Here is a 20955-nt window from a genome sequence, read left to right on the forward strand (position 1 = left end):
AGTCATCTGTGTATGAAGAAGGTACCCCACAACACCAGTTTAGAAAACGATGGCCAAAGTCCTATATCTTGAATTGAAATCATTATTCAAATAAATTTCATTTGAGAAATTTAAGATTTTTTAAATAATTTCTTATTTCACATTTCATTGCTCCAATATTTGAAACAATGATCCCATAAAAAAAGTGAACAATTTCCATTTAGTATATTATAATTGAGGAAAATTTCTCATCTCAAGAAAGTGAGAAACTATTACATTTTCTCAATATCCATCATAGGATAGTCTTTAAATAAAGATTTTTTAAAAAACATTAGTTAAAATCATTTTTTCTTGTCATCAAATCTCAGACTCTCAAAGATATAATCCGTCACCTCAAGCATTCTAAGAAATCAGACTCCCAAATTTCCTAGATTCCATCATAAGAACTTTTTAGGAAAAAACGTGTCTTAAAGAAAACAAATATTGGAAAAAAATTTGAAATAAAATATTAACTTGGGACAGTTGTAAATAAAACAATAAACCCAAAGTATTACAAATATGGCCAAATTTAAATAGTATATTATTGGTAGGAGTCTATATAACCATATCATTAGGAAGAATCTATCAACCATAGAAGTCTATCAGCAACCATAGAAGTCTATCGCGGTTGCTGATAGACTTGGGGTCTATCAAAGATAAAAGTCTATCGTTGATTGATTGGTCTATATTTACAATTTTTTAAAAAATAATATTATACACTTGGCTATTATTCCTAAAAATGCTAACCATTACAATTACCTTAATTTTTAAATGTTCCAAAAAAGTTGTAATCTAAATTACTTTGAAAAAGTTAAAAAAAATAAAAACTTAAAGAAATATTAATTAGAAATTGAAATTGATTTCAATATGAACATTATATAAGCAAAATTAAAGTGTAATTAAAGAAACATAATAATGAGTTAAATAAATATAATCGAGCGTATTAAAAATTTAAACAATAAATTTAAAATAATTATTAAAGAATAAAAAAATTAAAGAGGAAAATGACCAAACTCTCAAGATGGAACCTCATGTCCCCAATGGAATCACCAAGCTGTCATCACGTGTCCGAGATGACGCGAAACGATCGAGTCCTAAAAAAAAATTGGAAAATAAAAAGGAGTCGCACCAATCCTTTTTACGGTGTGATTGGACATCAAAGTAAAATAATCAATTCTTAATTAAAAACTGGTATGCAAAAACTAGAGTTGAATTCGGAAGTCATTTGTATATAGGGAATGTGTTAGCACCCTACAACACCAATTTAGAAAATGGTGGCCAAAATCCAATATCGTGAATTGAAATCATTACTTAAATCAAATTTATTTGAGAAAATAAGATATTTTTTAAATAATGTATTATTTTACACCTCATCGCTCCAATATTTGAAGCAATGATCCTATAAAATAAGTAAAACAATTAAAATTTAAAATAACATTTTATTTAAGAAACATTTTAAAAAACCCGTAAAACTATTAAAATATAACTAAAATTAATTTTTTTTTTTTTTTTTAAAAAAAAAAATGGGAGTTGAAGCGTCGGTGGGTAGACTGTCACTGATGCACCATCACTGTAAATATAAAAAATAAATAAATAAAATTCAAATTGATGGGGCAGTCGTCCGTCACACACCCATACATACTCTTAAAAAAAAACAAAACTAAATAATAATAATAATAATAATAATAATAATAATAATGATTATTATTATTATTATTAAAGCTTAGATGTGATGGCAGAGCAACCTCTAATAACAAAGCAACATGAAATGCATATATTTTAAAATCCGCTTGTAAAACTTCCAAGATAAAAAACAAAAAGTAAAAAAGTAAAAAAATCTCTCCATTCTTTTCATCTCTTTTCAGTTTTTCTCTCTAAACTTCCATCTTCTTCAATTCTTCTTTCAAGATTTTTCTTACTCCTCAAAACAGGTTTTTTAGGAGCACAAAAAGATTCTCCTTCTCCTCTCAAGGTATGTTAATCTCTATTTTACTTTCATTTCCTTTTTTTTTTTTACACACTTAGTTTCTTCAATTTTTTTTTTTAATAAAACAACAAAATAAAAGAAAAACTATGAATAGATGAAGGAGATGAACACAAAAATAAAAATAAAAATAATAGTGTTAGTAAAATAAAATATGCTAAATATAAAGTGAACAGCAGTAATAGATCTACACTAACTATGTATGAAGATAGATTAATATTAAAGAATAAAAAGATAAATGAGAAAAAAGAAGTTAGGAATAATTTTCCTTGTCCCTTTTCTTTCTCTCTATCCTCTCTATCTTTTTACATCTAAGAGAGAAGAACAAGATTGGACACCAAAACAAGAAGCCATTCGTTGTATGTGTTGTGTGTGTGTGTGTGTTTTTTTTTTTTTTACATTTTTGTAACCAAACTAGTTACTTAACTAACCAATTTAGTTATTCTAATCAAACTACACACAAAAGTTAAAAAGTAGTAAAAATAAGCTTAAATAGGTGGATAATCATAAAATTTAAAATTAGTAAAATTAAGATCAAATTAATCTAATGATTAAATTTATTTTAAATAAAGTTGGATAAAAATAGGTGGCTACAGTGGATTTATTCGTTTGTTGTATTCTTCCTACTTTACCTTCCAACTACTCTACGTAGATCACCTCCTATTCTTTTGCTTGATTTGCAAATAGATTTGCTATTTTGCGTTAATTTAAAAATAGATTCTATTTTTCAATCAATTTGAAATATAGATATATATGTATATATTTTTGTTGTAACCCATAAATGAAATAAACTCCATATTTTAAACCACTAGGCCATCTCCCTTACGTAAAAAATTCTCCTGCTCTAACTGTTGTCCCGACTGCCATGCGAACCAATTGCACAATTGACGACTTCGATGCCTTCAAGAACACAATGGTTGCAGTCAATCTAGCAAAGTCTCAACGAATGCGTGACGCTTGATCCCAACAAATTCTGTCCTAAAAGATTCAATGACGATGTGCGGTATGAAAGGAATTAATATTGGGAAAATGAAATATATATGGGACTAGGTCATGTTTTTCTTAAAAAACCAAAAAAAAACAAAAAGTTATTTTTATATATCTGCCGCCTACCGTCGCCGATCGTCGTCAACCGCATCGTTCCGACCACCAGCGCCGCCGGTCGGCCCTCTCATCTCCCTCCGTTAGTTTCTCTCTCTAAGGCCCGCTCCATAACAGCCGACCGCTGCCAACAGGTTCACCGGAGCTCGCATCCGTTTGGCTATCTCCCACCAGTCGCTGCCGCTGTTGTCGGATACGTTGGGTTTGGTAGGAAAGTTGCCTTTGGACGAGAGTTTTTGAGTTTTCTTGAAGTTCTTTAATACCCATTTGGTTTTGGCATGAAATCAATGTTATCCATAATCTTTTGGATGTAAAATTGAGGACTTGAAGAGTTTTGCACCGCTATTCAGCAGTATCATAGATCAATTTTGGGTGGTTTTTGGTAATTTTGAGACTTTGTGGATTAAAGATAATTGATGTAAATTAAGTTATTAATGCTTGTTAGTGGTTTCTCCGTAGGTTGTGTTATTGGATTGACGGTTGAGATGGTTTTGGGGCGATTTTGGATCAAGCCACAGTTTGGATAAGTTTAATTGGAGACATTTGAAATAAATTTCGTCCATTAGAATCCGAACCTAAGGATTTAATTTAATTTTGGCTCATGATTTATGATTTGTTTCAAGGTTTCTAAGAACTTAAAAGGGAGTTTAGTTGCTGAATAAAATATTTAGATTTAATTTCAAGGTAAGTAGTTTTATTATTGGAATGTCTTGGTGCCAGGTAAAAATTAGATATATATGGATGTACATGTTTTCATGTGAATTATGAAACTATGAATGCATGCCATGCGATTTACTATGAAATTATGAATGATTTACTATATACACGTGTTCAAGGGATCTAGTGCATGAAAGTGATGCATGAGGATCGATTCATGAAAATGACAATATTTACAAGATTTTATTTAGGACTCATGCATATGTGAATGTTACATGACATTATGAAATTGGTATGCAATCACTTTTCCTTTCCACAGTGTTTTGACTACATGAAAGTGATACATATCCAAGGGCTTTAGTGCATGAAAGTGGTGTGCTAGGATCGATATGTATAAAAGTGACATATACCTAGAGGGAATGAGGTGTATAAAAGTGGTGCATGCTCAGTAAGTTTTGTGTATACGATATTGGTGTATACAAAGTTATGTATACGAAAGTGGTGCACATCTCGACATATCTAGAGAGCCTTAGGGTGTACAAAAGTGGTGCACGCCTAGTGAATTATGCGTATATGAAAGTGGTGTATACATAACCATGTGTACGAAAGTGGTACACATCTCAATATTCTTAGACAGGCTTTAGTGTGTATAAAATTGATGCACACCCATGCATAAAATTGATGCATGCAACCAGTTTATGAAATTGATACAGGGTTCAATGTATATGAAATTGATGTACATTGAACTCATGTCTATGAAATTGATACACATCTAAGGGAAAGGATATAGAGTTAATATTAGAGAAGCAAAGTTTTAGCTCCCACCAGTTTATGATATTCAGTTCATGTTGCATGTGTTTACATAACCTGACCTCAGTAGTGGGGTTACTTACTGAGTATTCCATATACTAATCCTTTTATATAATAGTTTTTGGCAAAACAAATTGAAAACTACCTCCCCGCCACTCATACACTAATTTGAATAACCTCTAAGTGATAATTACCCCTACACCTCCAAAACTTCTTTAATTTGAAGTCTCTAATTTAGATTTTTCCAATCCAAGAACCTCAACCAAACAATAGAACTTTTCTCACTTCTATTGTAGTATATGGTTGACAAAAAAAGAAAAACAAAAAAGTTAAATCTTCGAGAGGTTCTAGAGCTAACCATACCAATAGAACTTCCCATCTAAAGTGTAATAAATAATATCGAAAGAACCACAATGATGGTCTCCTTCAAACTTTACAATACATAAATGAAAATATAGAGACTAAGAGGAAATTGAGCTCCACGAACCAAAACAAACCAAATGGATAATGAGCACTAGACTTACAAATTATGTGAAAATGTACAATAATGGATCTCTATGTCGCACTTGAGATTTCTGCTATTTTCACTAAACAAACGCAATTAGTTCAGAATTGGACATAGGCATAAGAGTATTATTATGAGTAAAACCATTGATAGAAGAAGAGAAGGCGAATTTAGCTAATTTAAGAGGAAGAAAATAAATCAAAGTAAAGAGCTATCCAAGCTAAGAATAAGTCCTGAACATTAGATAGAAAGAACTATGATTGCAAAATATAACCTAGATTCGTTAATTGATCTTGTAGGAGAAGAAGGCCACTGAGCTTTGCCTCGGTTGAGATCCATATTCAATAATAAAGCAAATATATATTTCCCAAGTAATGAGGGTGATTCTTAACAACAATATTATCTTACACGTTGTAAGATTTAGACTTAGAAGGAACTCAAGAGGAAAAAATAGACCAATAATGAAGAAATCAAAGAAATGAAGTTTGAATTACTTCTTGAAGAATAAGTGCTGCAATAAAAAAAAACCATATAATTCTAAACTTTTATCAAAAAGAGAGAAAGAAAAAGAATTGTCGTATTTTGAGCATATGTCAGTACAAGTCTTAAACTATTTTGAGAACTATAATACCTAACACTTTAGCATATTTATAATGTAGAAGACGTTAGGACAAACTACTTTTGCCAAGACCTATAGACAATCCAGCATCTTAACAGTCAATAATCTACGATTTCCATGAAGTTAATTTTGTCAATGTTTTCCTGTTATTGCAGCATACAATTACATCTAATATTTTCCTCAATTGTGATCAATTGTTCTCTTTAACAACATCAATAACAACTACTGTTAAATGAAAAATCAAAACAGGAATTCAAAAACTATTTCTCAATAAATAGATACTTCCTCTTATTTATCAATAACTGAGTGAAGTTTATATATGTATAACATCAACAAGAGAACAAAGAAATAAAACAACAAGTTAAAGCATCTAGATACACTATCCTCCTAGAATTTTAGGGCACATTGAATCGAGGCAACAAAAAAATCCCCAAAACTTTGAAACGAAAATCAATACATGCTTCCAGAATAGAATCATGAAGAAATTCGATACAAAAATCTCTACCCTTGTAGTCCAATGAATAGACACAACTATAATTTCTTAAAAGCATGCTAAGGAGTAGCCTGATGTGTAATTTCAACTTAGAGTATAAATGGATTTGTGTAGTAAGTAAATAAAAGTAGCTAATAAAACAGTTATAGTTTTACTGTGTAATTTTTTTTTTTTTGAAGGTTGAATTGTTTGAAGTCGACCAAGCTTTTTGGTTTCAATCAAAAATAATACCATCCCTAATTACTTTAGTTATACATCTTAATTCCTTGATACTCATTAATCTTAAGCTTCTTCAGTTGCACGTAAGTTTAATAACACTTATCAACTCAGAAGGCATGAGTGTAAATGATATTCATTCTTGTATTAAGCAAGATGATCAAGCTATTAGATTTAATTATATACTATTCATTTATGTTACTTTTCAAGAATTTTAGTAACTATTATAAAATATTTGAAAATATATATACATTAATCATGCACTATTAAGAAAAGGAAGCTATATAATAGACTAAGTAAAAAATTTTGTACTTTCTAATATAATTTTTTTTACCTTACATTGTTGTTACCTACCACAAGAGCATCCCTGTCTTCCATATTAGGAGATCTCGAATTTGAAGCTCAACACCCCGCATCTTGCCTAGCCCATTAGTTTCTGGATCCCATCGTGAATAGATCAGATCTGTTCGTTTGTCAGAACAAGTCCATCTCGCCCGTCTAGATCCATCTCGTCTATCAAATCGCCTAACAAACAAATCTGTTTTGAAATTTGCTCGCCCATCTGTGTTCGAGAAGATCATGAAGCTAATTTTGAAAACAAAAGGGAGTTGAGTTGATTTGAAATACTCAGAAATATCAAATTCAAATGCAAGAAATTTCGAAGTTGATTTTGAAATTAAAAAATAAAAGAGGTCTAAACGGATGGGATAATTTAGCGACTAATTTCAAACAGTTAAGTTTGAATGTCCAGTAGTTTTGAGAAAGAGAGAGAATGACACCTTGTATATGAAGAAAGTTGAGCGAAATCCTTGGAATTTGGCATTGAGAATGACATAAAGAGAGGAGAAGAAAGAAAGGAATGGAAGACAAGGAGGTTGCAGCCATTTGGAAAGGAAGACGAAAAGATAGAATAATTTTCTATATTTTTCTCTTGTATTTTTCTATTCAGGAGATCCACCCTTTATACAACAAGAATCCCTAATTTCGGGATTTTAAGGATACATGAATATGAGTAAATGGTTTAATTATAATACAGGTGTTGTCCTTTGATTAGTTCATCTATAACCAATTACATTTTTTCGGTTAATCGGTAAATTTGTAATTATGAGAGCTTGCCTTGCTGAGTGGTTTTCTCTTTGGTGACTTGGTTGCCCATGTTGACTTCTTTAACATCCCCCTCAAACAAGAGGGGTAGTGCAACTACTCCGAGTTTAGATCGAAGGGTGAAGAATTGAGAGTGTGTTAGTGTCTTGGTTAGGCAGTCAGCTATTTGGTCGGAAGACGGTACATATCGAACATCAAGTTGGCCACGGAGAACTTGATCACGAACAAAGTGAATGTCTATTTCATTGTGCTTGGTTCTTGCATGAAAAATCGGACTTATGGCTAGAGCACCCGCACTGAGGTTGTCACACCATAGGATTGGAACCGACTGCTGTTTTACACCAATTTCACACAATAGTTGTTGTATCCAAATGATTTCTGCGGAGGCATGAGCTAGTGCTCGGTATTCAGACTTCGTGCTTGACCCAGCTACAATGGACTGCTTCTTTGAAGACCATGAGATGAGATTTCCACCAAGGAAGATACAGTATGCGGCAATGGATTTTTGGTCGTCTATATTGGCTACCCAATCTGCATCGGAGAAAGCAGAAATGGACAAATCTGTTCCCTGTTGAAGATAGATGTCAAAGTGTCTAGTGCCACTTACATATCTGAGTATTCTCTTTACCGTCTGCCAGTGGATGTCTGTTGGTTACTTTAAGTACTGACTGAGATGATTAACTACGTACGTAATGTCTGGTCTCGTTGTGGTTAGGTATTGTAGGGCATCAATTGTGCTCCGATAGATATAAGGATCTTCAAAGGGCATGTCGTCTATGATGGACAGTTGTTTGTTCAGTACACTTGGAGAGGGTGTTGGTTTCAAGTCCCCAAGATCAAGTCTATTGAGTAGGTCCTCAACATATTTTTCCTGACTAGGTATGACTCCATTGACAACGTTGTAAAGTTGTGCTCTGAGGAAGTAGCTAAGGTTGCCGAGATCTTTCAAGGCAAATTTGGAGTCCAAGGCAGTGATAATTTTGTTGATTACCTGCTGATTAGTGCCTGTAATAATAACATGGTCAACAAAACTAGTAATCGTACCAATGTAGAAGTACTTCGATATATGAATAAGGATGTATCTAATTTGGCATTCTGAAATCCCCATTGCATAGTGTTGTTTTTAGTGTGTTGTTCCAGGCCCTAGGTGCTTATTTTAGACCATATATGGACTTGTGTAAGCGGCATACATGATTTGGTAGTTGGGGATTGATAAAACCTTGTGGTTGGCACATGTATACTTCTTCATCTATGACCCCATTGAGGAAAGCGTTGTTGAAGTCTAGTTGTCTTAGCTGCCACCCTCTTGATACTGCAAGGCTGATGATGATCCGGATGGTTGATGCCTTCACTACAGGACTGAATGTCTCGAAGAAATCAATGCCCGAATTTTGATGAAATTCTTTAGCTATAAGTCGTGCTTTGTAGCGTAGAATGAAGCCATTTGGACATGTTTTGATTATGAATATCCACTTGTTTCCCACAATATTCATCGATGATGACGGAGGAACTAGTGTTGTGAATTCTTCACCCATAGTGTTGTTCCATCGAGTGGTCTTTAACGCATCAGTGACTCTTGTAGGTTTGGTCAGGGACCAGTCTTTTTTGGTGTGAGATGCCAAGATTTTGGGCTTAAATATCCCTGCCTTTGCACGAGTAACCATTGGATGAGTTGGTAGTGGTAGAGGTCTTGGAATTGGGTTGAATGTATCTGTGGTGGGAGGTATATTCGGTTGTTGGTCAAATTGAGATGGGGTTGTTTGTGATGGGACAGTGGATATGGATTGAGGATTTTGGATATGATGTTGGGCAGTGTGGGTGGTATCATGTGCTGAATGGGTGACGGATCAGTAGAATGGCCTGCTTGCAATGGTAAGGCTGGTATGGGCGGGCTGTCTGTAATGTCACTTGTTGATGGTTGGGTATGGGGTGGGCTGATTATCAATGAGAGTGGGAGAGTGGATGTAGGGGGAATAGAGTCACTGCACAGTGCATTTGAACTGATAGGTAGCCAGTGAATAGGGTAGACTGCTGCCTCATGCTTGTTTGTCCTGTAAACTGAAAGAGACACTTGAAAAGGAAAGTCAGTTTCATAAAAAATTACATGTTGAGATATAAAGATCCTACCATTGGAGCTGAGGCATGTATATCCTTTGTGATTCACACCAGATCCTAGGTAGGTGCACTTTTCTGTGCGATAGTTCAGCTTGTGTGAGTTGTATGGTCTTGAGCATGGGAAGCAGACACACCCAAAGATTCCAAGGTTCTCAAAATTGAGTCTGTTGTTAAACATTACCTCCATTGGTGACTTCCCTTTTAGGACAGAGGTAGGAAGGCCATTGATTAGCAGTGTTGAGTATACAAACACATCCCACCAATGATGTAAGAGAAGATGTGCTTGGGCAAGTAGGGTTAGTCTAATGTCCACTATATGTCTATGATTTTGCTCAGCTCTTCCATTTTGTGCTGAAGTGTATGAGCAAGTGTATCTAGAGGAGATGCCAAGTTGATGGCAGACCCTATGTATTTTAACAAATTCTCCGCCATTATCCAACTGTAGAGACTTGATTATGGTGTTGAATTGAGTTTGGATCATGGTGAGGAAGTGCTGAAAAGCTACAAGTGTGTCACTTTTTAGTCTTAGAGAGTAGATCCATGTATACCTACTGTGATCATCAATAAATATAGCATAGTATTTGTAACCATCTGTCGACAAGAGAGGGGCTAGACCCCAAAGATCAGTACGTATGAGTTCAAAGATTGCAGATGCTCTTGAGTTAGAGTTAGGGAATGCTAAAAAATGCGATTTGCAATAGCTACAAGATTCACAAAATTTGAGATCTTCATTAGATGATATAGGAAGATTACAGTTCTTGATGATAAACTCTAGTGTTTTTTATGATGGGTGACCTTGATGTCTATGCCATGTATTCTTAGACACCCTATGGTTAAAAGATAAGGTAAGAGCAGATAGATTTTTATTTTTGTGCACTAGCGGGAATGAGGCTCTGTTCTCTACAGTCTTTGAGCTAACCTCTGCATCTTCTAACTAGTATAGTCCATCTTTAAGCATTCCCTTCAGTATGGTTTGTCCCATACCCTTGTCCTTAACAAGACAATAGTTTGTATGAAATTCAATAAACACATTATTTTCTTTTGTTAACTTAGATATGCTTACTAGATTTTTAGCTATAGCAGGCATACACAACATGTCATTCAATTTCAGATTGCAGGCATCACTAGTTAGATAAGCATTCCCAACATGAGATATCTTTAGAGTATTACCATTAGCTACAATGACTGCTTCAATACCTGAATATTCAGTCGGGTTGCCAAGGTTGTTGAAGTTTGAGGTGACATGATTGGAGGCACCACTGTCAGCATACCAATTTGCATCAGTCATGTTTTCATGATTTGTCAAAAAGGGATTGCTTCCATGGGTAGTGGCTAGAGTAGTCGGATGTGGTTGTATGCCCTTGGTCTGATTGTTGGTGAAGGGTGGTCCCTTGTTTTGGGGAGGGTTTGGGACAAATTCTCGATTATATCTGTTGAAGTAGAAGAAGGCTATGTGTCCAATCTTTTCACAAACATGGCAGACTGGTTTGTTATTGTTTCTTCCCCAACCTCGGCCCCTACCATGGCCTCCTCCTCCTCGTTGTTCCTCCACTGGTTGACTGAATTTTGTTGTTGTTGGGGGTTTGCTGTTTTGGTTGACATGCATTGTATTCATCATGTTCATTGACGCATTGCCAACTTAGTTGAAGTCTATCGTAGTCTTCTGATTTGTTTTATGTTTCAGCCCTTTTTCATACAGGAGAAACTCTGATTGCATATCCAACCACGATATTTCTACTTGTCCTTGGATTGTGGCCACTGTGGCATTATACTCTTCATCAAGTCCCAACAGTACCTGCGAAATAAGAGCTCTCAGTGGCACTGGACTACCAGCCTGCTCGAGATTATCAGCATTCATTTTCATAGTTCTTAGGTAATCTTCCATTTTCAAGTTACCTTTTCTGGTTGTTTGAAACACATGTCTCAGATAATCTTTTTTAGCCCTAGACTGAACTCCAAACAATTGTTGGATGCTGGTCCATAGGTCCCTTGCACATTCGCATCTCATTACTTGAATGGCTACCTCAGGTGTCATGGAGTTGTATAGCCAGCCAAGAAGGAGTTGATCTATAGCCATCCACGCTTCATATTGAGGATTTACCTCAGGTGTAATCGACTAGCTGGAAGCTCCACTGCCGGGACTCCCTTCTGAGCTAAACGGTCTAACTTCTGCTCCAGTCGTTCCACTCGGTACACTTTCAACAACTGCAGATTGCAAAAACGTCGGGGGACATACCTTTTGTCCAGTTAAGTGTCCTTCGAGTCTGTAGCTCCGAAGGATTGAAAGCGCTAGGTTCTTCTAGAGGAGGAAGTTGTTGCATTCCAGTTTGATGGAGGTTATTTGATTGGGGAGTTGATTCAGGGGTGGGCTGCTAAAGTTGGCTGTGCCAAAGTTTGGTCCCAGGTTGCCTTGATTGACATTGGTCATTTTAATGCTGAGGAGGTTGCAGCCATTTGGAGAGGAAGATGAAAAACTCACTGTAGAATAATTTTCTATATTTTTCTCTTGTATTTTTCTATATAGAGGATCCACCCTTTATACAACAAGAATCCATAATTTCGGGATTTTAAGGATACATGAATATGAGTAAATGGTTTAATTATAATACAGGTGTTATCCTTTGATTGGTTCATCTATAACATATTATATTCTTTCTGTTACCTGGTAAATTTGTAATTATGAGAGCTTGCCTTGCTGATTGTGTTACTGAGTGGTTTCTCTTTAGTGACTTGGTTGTCCATGTTGGCTTCCTTAACAAAGAACATGTTCGTTTTTACTCAAAAATGAATCTGCTACAGAAAACTGGGTTGAAATTTGAGAAGCTCTAACTTTTGGTGTTAAAGAAGTGAAAATGGGAATTGTTGGTATGGATGGTGGAAGAAAGTGAAACACTTTCGCTTGGGAGAGAGACGGAAAGTAAAAGATAGAAGGGGGAGGGGGGATGACCCTTTCGATTTTTCCCCCTTCCCAAATCAGCCCCATGTTCTTTAAAGAAATTTTCATTTCCCTCCATTTTCTTTCATGTATTTCATAGCTATTTTGAAAAAGGCTATATTTCAAAGTTATAAAAGGCATCTTTCTTGTAGTGACAAAAGCGTATATTGTGGCTGTCTGTACCACACTTACTATATTGAATTAGACTCGATCTTCTACTGATTTTAGAAGTTGACAGCTCATGACATCTCTTTTTCATAATCTTTTTGGCCTCCCAGGTGGTCTCTTGATAAAAGGGGGAAGTATCAGTTCTATACCAACTCTAGGCCATAAATTTACTCCATTGATTAGCTGGAGGTAATGTGAATAAGCGGTCTCAAATGTAGGAATGTGGTAAAATATATGCACATAATCTTCAAGATTTTTCCTCATGAACCAAATGCCTTGAAATATTAATATTGATGTTTTTCATCACAATGTCAACGACAGATTTCAAGTCCCACTCCGGATGTAACTTAAACATATCGATATAATAAGCAATCCATTTGGCAGTTATATACTTGTTGCTAGTTTTTCTAAAACATGAGTGAGTATTTTGTAGTGACTTTATTTGGTAAGTACTCCCATCTTGCCTTTTAGAGGCATGTAATCGTCAAACACAAACCTCTTCACATCTTATCGTCACTCGTGCTGGCTCATTTTTAACATATATCAACCATTCCTTATCGAGTATTCTTTTAAAGAAACTCTTATCTCACCCAATGTACCAAACGTCATCCCTAAAGATAAATTATCTCTTCCTTTAACATCTAAGAATTAAATTCATGATTTTTTTTTTATAGTACACCATCTTCATCAGCTTGAACTAGTGAGCTCAAGTAACTAAAAGACCACAATTAGACTCTCCCAAGACTCCATTGACAAGGTTTAACTCATTAATAAATTTCTCCACATTTTGAGACTCACAATCTTCCTTATCAATGTCAGTATCCTTACTATTGTTATAACAATCTTCCTCACTTTCAACGTAAATTATTCTTGCTTTAAACAAAGTATCATCCTCTATACCTCCATAGTCACTATCCACAAAATTCATTAAGGCTGCACTTTTATCACTAGTATCACTCTCCTCAACCTCTTTACCATGTGTATTATCTTGCATTGGAACCTTTAAAGTGGTTCTTACCTCATTTAATTCGCTTCCAAGTGTTCTACATAGATATGAATCAAATTCACATGTTTAAAAGCCTTTAATGTCTCTTAGATATCTTTATCATTCCACAAAAGTCTTAACTCTCCTTCAAAATCCATCCCTTGAACTATAATGAACTTTTTGTCCATTCTAATACACCTATCTCCATCAGTATATCCTGTAATTTTAGATACGGACACCATATCAAAACTGCATTGAATCAATGATTTTTTTCCTTATCATGTAAGACAAATCGACCCTCATAATGTATACACATTGTGAAGAGGTAGTCCATATATGTGAAATGCATAAAACATAAATTTATTTTTAAAAAGAATAAAGAGTAAAAATATAGGAAAATTGTCAGAAATATCACGTTTAAATTTTCACTTTACAAAACTAGCATGCTTTTTGAAAACTCGTAACAATAGTTTTTTTCGATCCATCTCGGAAAAGATCGGTAACTGAGATTTAGTAAAAAAAAAATCAAAATTTTTAACTTATCGATTGTTTTGAGCCTTCTCGATAAATCTAATCAAATTATGCATCGAGATTTGGGTAAAAAAAATCCAAATGCTACATAATCTTCCCAAATCTTTCTAAAATTAAAAAATCACACTACCAAATATTATACAATTTGAAAAGATTTTAAAAGATAATTCGTAAATTATCTAGATAATCAGTAAATCAATATAGAAATTTATGTAAATATAAATTTGAGGCAAGATTTCCAAGATTTCCAAGATTTTATATAAGATTTGGGAAATATTACTAGTGAAAATTCGAGAAGATGTAAGAGTTGGTATAAGATGGTATTAATCTCAGACAAAATAACATCGAGATTCAGTATATTTGGGCTTTCTCAATGAAATCTCGAGCATAATTAACACCAAAATTTATATATTTGAGCTTTCTCAGTGGAATCTCGGACACGATTAACACCGAGATTCTATATATATATCCCAAATCTTATCCAATTTTCGTAAAATTTGGAAAATCTATTTTGATCATTGGAAAATCTATTTTGATCATTGGAAAATATATTTTGATAATTGGAAAATCTATTTTGATCATTGGAAAATATATTTTGATAATTGGAAAATCTATTTTGATAAATGGACAATCCATTTGAAATTTTGGAAATTCATATAATTGTGATAACAACTAAAGATTTGAACAATTACGTAATATTAGTAAACATCACCGAATTTTGAGAAAATTAGAAAAGATATAAGATTTGGTATAAGATTTGGGAAAATTACATACAAAAAATTAGCAAATCTCGATGTATAATTAGGCGAGATATACCGAGAAGATCCAAAACAATCGATAAGTTAGAAAAAGTTGATTTTTTAACTAATATCGGTGGCCGATCTCGCCCAAGATAGACGGAGAAAAATTAGTTTTTAAAAACCGTGTTAGTTTTGTAAGATGAAAATCTAAACGTGCTATTTCTGACAATTTCCCATAAGTATAAGAAATTATATTCATTGATAAAAGTAAAAATATCAAGAATCATGTTAAACTCAATATTTATCAAATTTCATTCCAACTATAACCAAACAACTACATATAGTGGTGAAGAAAAATAGATTTCACCATTACAAAAAGAAGAAAAATGTATAGAAACGGATTTTTGGAGTTTGTAGAAAAATACAAACTTGAAAGCACCTCACAAAAACAGATTCTCGTTGGGATTTTCATTTATGGTTTAGAAAAAAGAAAACTCGACCCAAGGTACAAATATCACATAACACTTGTTGAAGCCAAACATACGATTCAAATGATTTATTGTAGCTGATTTAGAATTTTAAAATCACAAACCTAAAAATTGATCGCTGATTTAGAATTTTAAAATCACAAACCTAAAATTTTAAAATCACAGTTGAAGGTAATAGGGTTCTTTACAGTTGCATAAATAGAATTCAAGCACAAAATAATAGAATATGTAGTACAAGGATAAAATAATTGCATATATAGATTAAAAAAATGGTAAAAGACTAAAAAACCCATGTCTAGCCACCATTTTGTTTGCTTCTTCCCGGTTTTCTCAAATTAAAAGCTATCGCTGATAGCTGCCATCAACTGCCATCGTTGATAGCTTCTATCAATTGCTATCAATGATAGTTCCTATCAACGATAGCTTTCAATTTGAGAAAAATTAATACAATCTTGAAATATTAGCTTTTAATTTGTTATCTATTATTAGTAGTTATCATTGATTCACTTTCATCAATTGGAATCAACGTTGAAATATTACTACTTAAGGCTATCAGTGGCTATCAATGATAGATTTATAAATAGTGATCAACTTTGAAAGAAGACCAACAACTTTGATTATCATAGTAGTTATCACTGATAATTTTTTATCATGACTATCACTGATAGCAGCTATCAGTCGTTATCATTAATAAACTTTCATCAATTAGAATCAACCTTGAAATATTAACACTTAAAGCTATCAATGATAGACTTCCATAACTGGTTATCACCTTTGAAAAAAACTCGATATATAGATATCACCTAAGTTTTATCACCGATATCACTAATATCACTCATATTGTGGTTATCAGTGATAACTTCTTTCACTGATACTATCACTAAGAAGATGCTATCAATGATCTCACTGATATCATGCTATCAATGATAGTTCTCTATCACCGATAACGTTCTATCAGTGGTAGCTTCTATCACCGATAACGTGCTATCAAATAACTTCTATCATCGATAACATGCTATATGTATTAGCTTCTATCATTGATAACATGCTATCAGTAGTAGCTTCTATCAATCATAGCCATTGAACATCTTTTTGTCCCTTTCTTGTCCTTCCCAAACATTTATAAGTCTCTTTTCTTTTCGATGATAGCTTATATCACTGATAAACATGCTATTAGTGATAACTTCTAAGCATTCCACTTACATTTTAGTTTGAGATTCAACTCTATTAATTAAATTCACTAAGTTGGCTATCAATAATAGATTTCTATAAGTTGCTATTAACTACGAAAATATAATCAAAGATTAAGCTATCAATGATAGAAAATATTAGTGGCTATCATGGATAGACTTTCATTTGCTATTTATATTTATTATTTGTTATAATAATCAAACTTGATGATTAGCTTGTTGGTGTTAAGTCACTTATGAATTGAGTACTTTCAAATCCTGCGTATGGAACTCAGCCTCATAATTCTAAAAGGAAGAAAAAATTCAAATAAAAGAAAGAAAAATTTTAAAAATAAGAGAAAGAGAAAAAGAAAAACTGAAAAGAAGAAAGAAAAGAAAGAAAGAAGAAAATTAAATAGAAAAAAGAAGCAAAAACTGGACAAATGAAAGAAAAACTAAAAAAAAAAAAAAAAAAAGAAAGAAAGAGAAGAAGCAAAAATAAAAGGGAAGAAAATAAAAATAAAAAGAATAAGCAAGAGCTAAAGAAAGAAAACAAAATTTTTTAAAAATGAATAAGCAAAACTGAAGAAAGAAAAGAAAATTAAAAAAAAAATGAAAGAAAATAAAAAAGAAAGGAAAGAAAAAAAAAAAAAAAAGAAGGAAATGAAGGAAAAAAAAAATAAAGAAAAGAAGCAAAAATCAGATAAATAAAAGATTAAAATTAATAAAAAAAAAAAAAAAAAAAAGAGAAAAAGCAAAAACTGAAAAATAAAATAAAATGAAAAAATAAAAATAGAGAGGAAATAAACAAAAATCAAAGAAAAATAAAATAAAAAGACTAAAAAAAATGTGTACCACAAGATAAGACAAAGGAGAGCGAAATTGAAAATTAAAAAAAAAAAAATCAAAGATTGACTAGTCAACTCATCCATATTTGTAAATATTTTAAAGATGTAATATATTTTTTATTTTTTCTCTTATTCTACTATGTATTACAAATATCCAACCTAAAAATTGATTGCTTCAAGCACGTAAATCCCTTCATCTCAAGCTGCAGATGTCGCTTACAGTTGAAGGTAATAGGTTTTTTTTTTCCAGAATTAGTCGCTTCATGTCACAATCACACTTTTAGAGGCTTCTCTTAGTGATTGTGCAGTACTTGTTTCCACTCACGAACAAGTCAACCAATCCGAATACGGAATGCCGATGGCACACCGAGTGCCTCTCGCAACCTCCACCTCCGTTGTAGGGAAAACGGTTTTAGAAAACGAGTTTGGAGAAAAAGGTTTTTGTAAGCATTTTTGAGTATATGAGTAAAGAGAGAAAAATTGTAGTAGACTAGAAAGCAACGAGCAACAACAACGGCTTTATAGCGTACTACTCCTGATATGGGGAAGTGATGATGATTAGTCTTATCCCCATATAGTGCATTCTGAACAAAAAGCCAACTGACACTCTTGCATATGTAAAAGGGCGAGCGGTCACTTATAACAAAAATACAAGGAAAACAAACTAACTTAACTAATATAATACATGGCATGAAAACATGATAAAAGGGGGTTGGATTGGGCATGCGGCCATGGCAACAGGTCCTGGACAAGCATGATCGTGACATTTTCCCCCACTTAATTGGTTGACATCCATGTCAACCAACCTTGCTCGAACTCGGCGATCGCTGGAGTTGCATTCTTCAAGTCTTCCACGCACTCCCAACTGATTTCTTCATCGGGGAGGTCCTTCTACTTTACCAAGAACTCTGTCAATTCTCGTCTTGGTCTTTCGATACGGCGAGTATGTCTATCCCGAATTTTTACGACTTCCTTTTCAGCTAAATTCTTCATTGTGGTAGGTGGGCGCATCAGCATATTCCATTGCTCGCCATCAGAATCGGGGTGATAGGGCTTCAGAATACTCACATGGATGACAAGATGGATCTTCATCATGAGGGTAGCTGAACCTTATACGAGGTTTTTCCGACCTTCTCAATCACTTCCACTGGCCCTTCGTATTTTCGTACTAGACATTGGTCTTTTTGGCTTCATAAACGGAATTGTTCTGGTCACAGCTTGATCAACACTTTGTCCCCAGCTTGGAACTCAAGGGGCCTACGCTTCTTATCAGCCCACTTCTTCATCTTCCTTGACGCTTTTTCTAGACAGGCACGAGCTATCTCAGAGGTTTGACTCTACTCCTTCGTGAAGTTATGTGTCTGAGGGCTTTTGCCCGCATAGGGATGGTCCACTAGATATGGCATGAGTGGTTGTCAGCCGCATACTATCTCGAAGGGCGTCTTTCCAATTGCAGAGTTTTGCTGACAGTTAAAGCTGAACTGAGCAACATTTAAAAACTGGACCCAGTTCTTCTGTCTAGCGTCGATAAAGTGACGTAGATATTCCTCGAGCATGCTATTAAAACGTTCCGTTTGGCCGTCTGTTTGGGGATGGTAGCTAGAGGAAATGTTCAGCGTAGATCCCAATATCTTGAACAATTCTGTCCAAAAGCCCCAGTGAATCTTCTGTCCCGATCACTAACGATGCTCGTGGGGACACCCAATAATTTCACGATGTGTTTAAAGAACAGTTGGGCAGTCATCACAGCTATACACTCTTCGACATTGGAATAAAGGTGGCGTATTTTGAGAACCGGTCGATGATAACAAGGATCAATTCAAACTCTCCAACCTTGGGCAAATGGGTGATGAAGTCGAGGGACACACTCTTCAATGGTCTAGAGGGCACAGGTAGGGGCTCCAACAGACCCGCTAATTTTGCTCTTTCGACTTTATCTTGTTGGCAGAGAAGAAAAGTCTTAGTAAATTGCATGACGTCGTCTCGAAGGCTCGGCCAATAGTAACCTTGTTTTTGGAGGGCATAAGTTCTCTGCCAACCGTTAAGTTCTGCCCATGGTGTGTCTTGACATTCTTTCATCAGCGATCTTCGTAGCTCCCCAGATTGGGGAATGTAGAGGTGATTGCCCTTGGTGTACACTAGATTCATCAAAATACAGAAGGTTGTCGGAGCATTGGTAAGGCCAAAAGGCATCACAAAAAATTCGAAGGCTCCGTAACTCATAAAGCAGGTCGTCTTGGGTTCGTCTCCTTCAGCAATTCGAACCTGATAGTACCCTGACCATAGGTCCAGTTTCGAGAAGTATCTAGCACCGTGGAGCCGATCAAATAAGTCCGTGATGATAGGAATGAGGTATTTATTACAAACTGTGAGCTTGTTCAAAGCCCGATAGTCGATGCATAGTCGAAGGCTTCCGTCCTTCTTCTTTTGAAACAACATTGGGGCTCTATAGGGGGCCTTTGCTGGTCTAATAAACCCTGCATCTAACAGCTCGTCTAACTGCTTTCGGAGTTCGACCAACTCTGGCGGGGCCATACGATATGCATTCTTGGCGGGCGGCTTGGCCTCTGGTAACAACTCGATTTTATGATCGATCCCCCTCTGTGGAGGCAAGGACTTGGGCAAACTATCGGGCATGACATCACAATACTCTTCCAAGACATATAGAATGTTTCGGGGGACTTTCTCTTTTGTGATCTCGACTGATTCAATCGGAATGGCCATGAACGTGGGTTCATCGTGGGCAAGGTCTCTTTTCAGTTGGAGGGCTGAGATCATTCTTACCCCATTTGGCTGTTTGATACTGACTTGAACCACGGTGGGTGTAAATCTCGCAATCACTAAGAATTTGGCAAGAGGCATCGGTATAACTTTGTGTTCGAGTAGGAATTCCATCCCTAACCTACGTCAAAGTCGTCCATCTTGACAATTACGAAATCAACAAGACCTTTCCAGTCCCTTAACTTCACTGGCGTTATCCTTGCTATCCCCATAATAGGCAAGGCCACAGAGTTCACGATTTTCATCCTCTCTGCATCTCTTTCCCAGGTTAAGTTTAGGCGGCGGACTTCTGTTTCAGTCATGAAGTTATGGGTTGCCCAGAGTCAACCATGGTGCTCTTGGCCAATCTGGTTGACCCAAGCGTCCATATACATGAGTCCTCTTTCCAATGGCTCCTTCGTCTTTCCCATCTTCTTTTGGAGCGCAGATAAGAATTTCAATGCCCCCATCTTGGGGTTTTCATTCTCTGCGGCCGGCTCAATTTCTGGTTCGCCTTTTTCAGCTTTGTCTTCTGAGCTTGAGGCCAACGTGGCTTGAAAGGCATTAAAAGCAGTTCGATTCGGACACTCACCCACTCTGTGTGGTCCTCCACATATGAAACAAGACAGTGGACGATTGTAGTTGTTATACTATGATGGCGGCCCTCGCCAATTGTTCCCTGATCTCGGTTGGGAGGACTTACGTCCCC

At 35.0% G+C, this 20955-nt stretch overlaps 1 long non-coding RNA gene across 2 annotated transcripts; it reads right to left on the reverse strand.

Annotated features, from left to right (window-relative positions):
• Positions 1–2798: 2798 nt before the first annotated feature.
• LOC120077713 lies at positions 2799–7347 on the reverse strand. 2 transcript variants are annotated; one of them, XR_005481826.1, is made up of 3 exons: positions 7183–7347; positions 3116–6965; positions 2799–2980 (listed from the first exon to the last, which is right to left on the reverse strand). It is a non-coding gene; the product is annotated as an uncharacterized LOC120077713 (long non-coding RNA). The 2 variants fall into 2 exon arrangements; XR_005481827.1 differs by having other exon boundaries at positions 3116–6988.
• Between the last annotated feature and the right edge of the window lie 13608 nt (positions 7348–20955).

This window comes from Benincasa hispida, chromosome 5 (genome assembly GCF_009727055.1).
Source record: "Benincasa hispida cultivar B227 chromosome 5, ASM972705v1, whole genome shotgun sequence".
NCBI classification, from domain to species: Eukaryota; Viridiplantae; Streptophyta; class Magnoliopsida; order Cucurbitales; family Cucurbitaceae; genus Benincasa; species Benincasa hispida.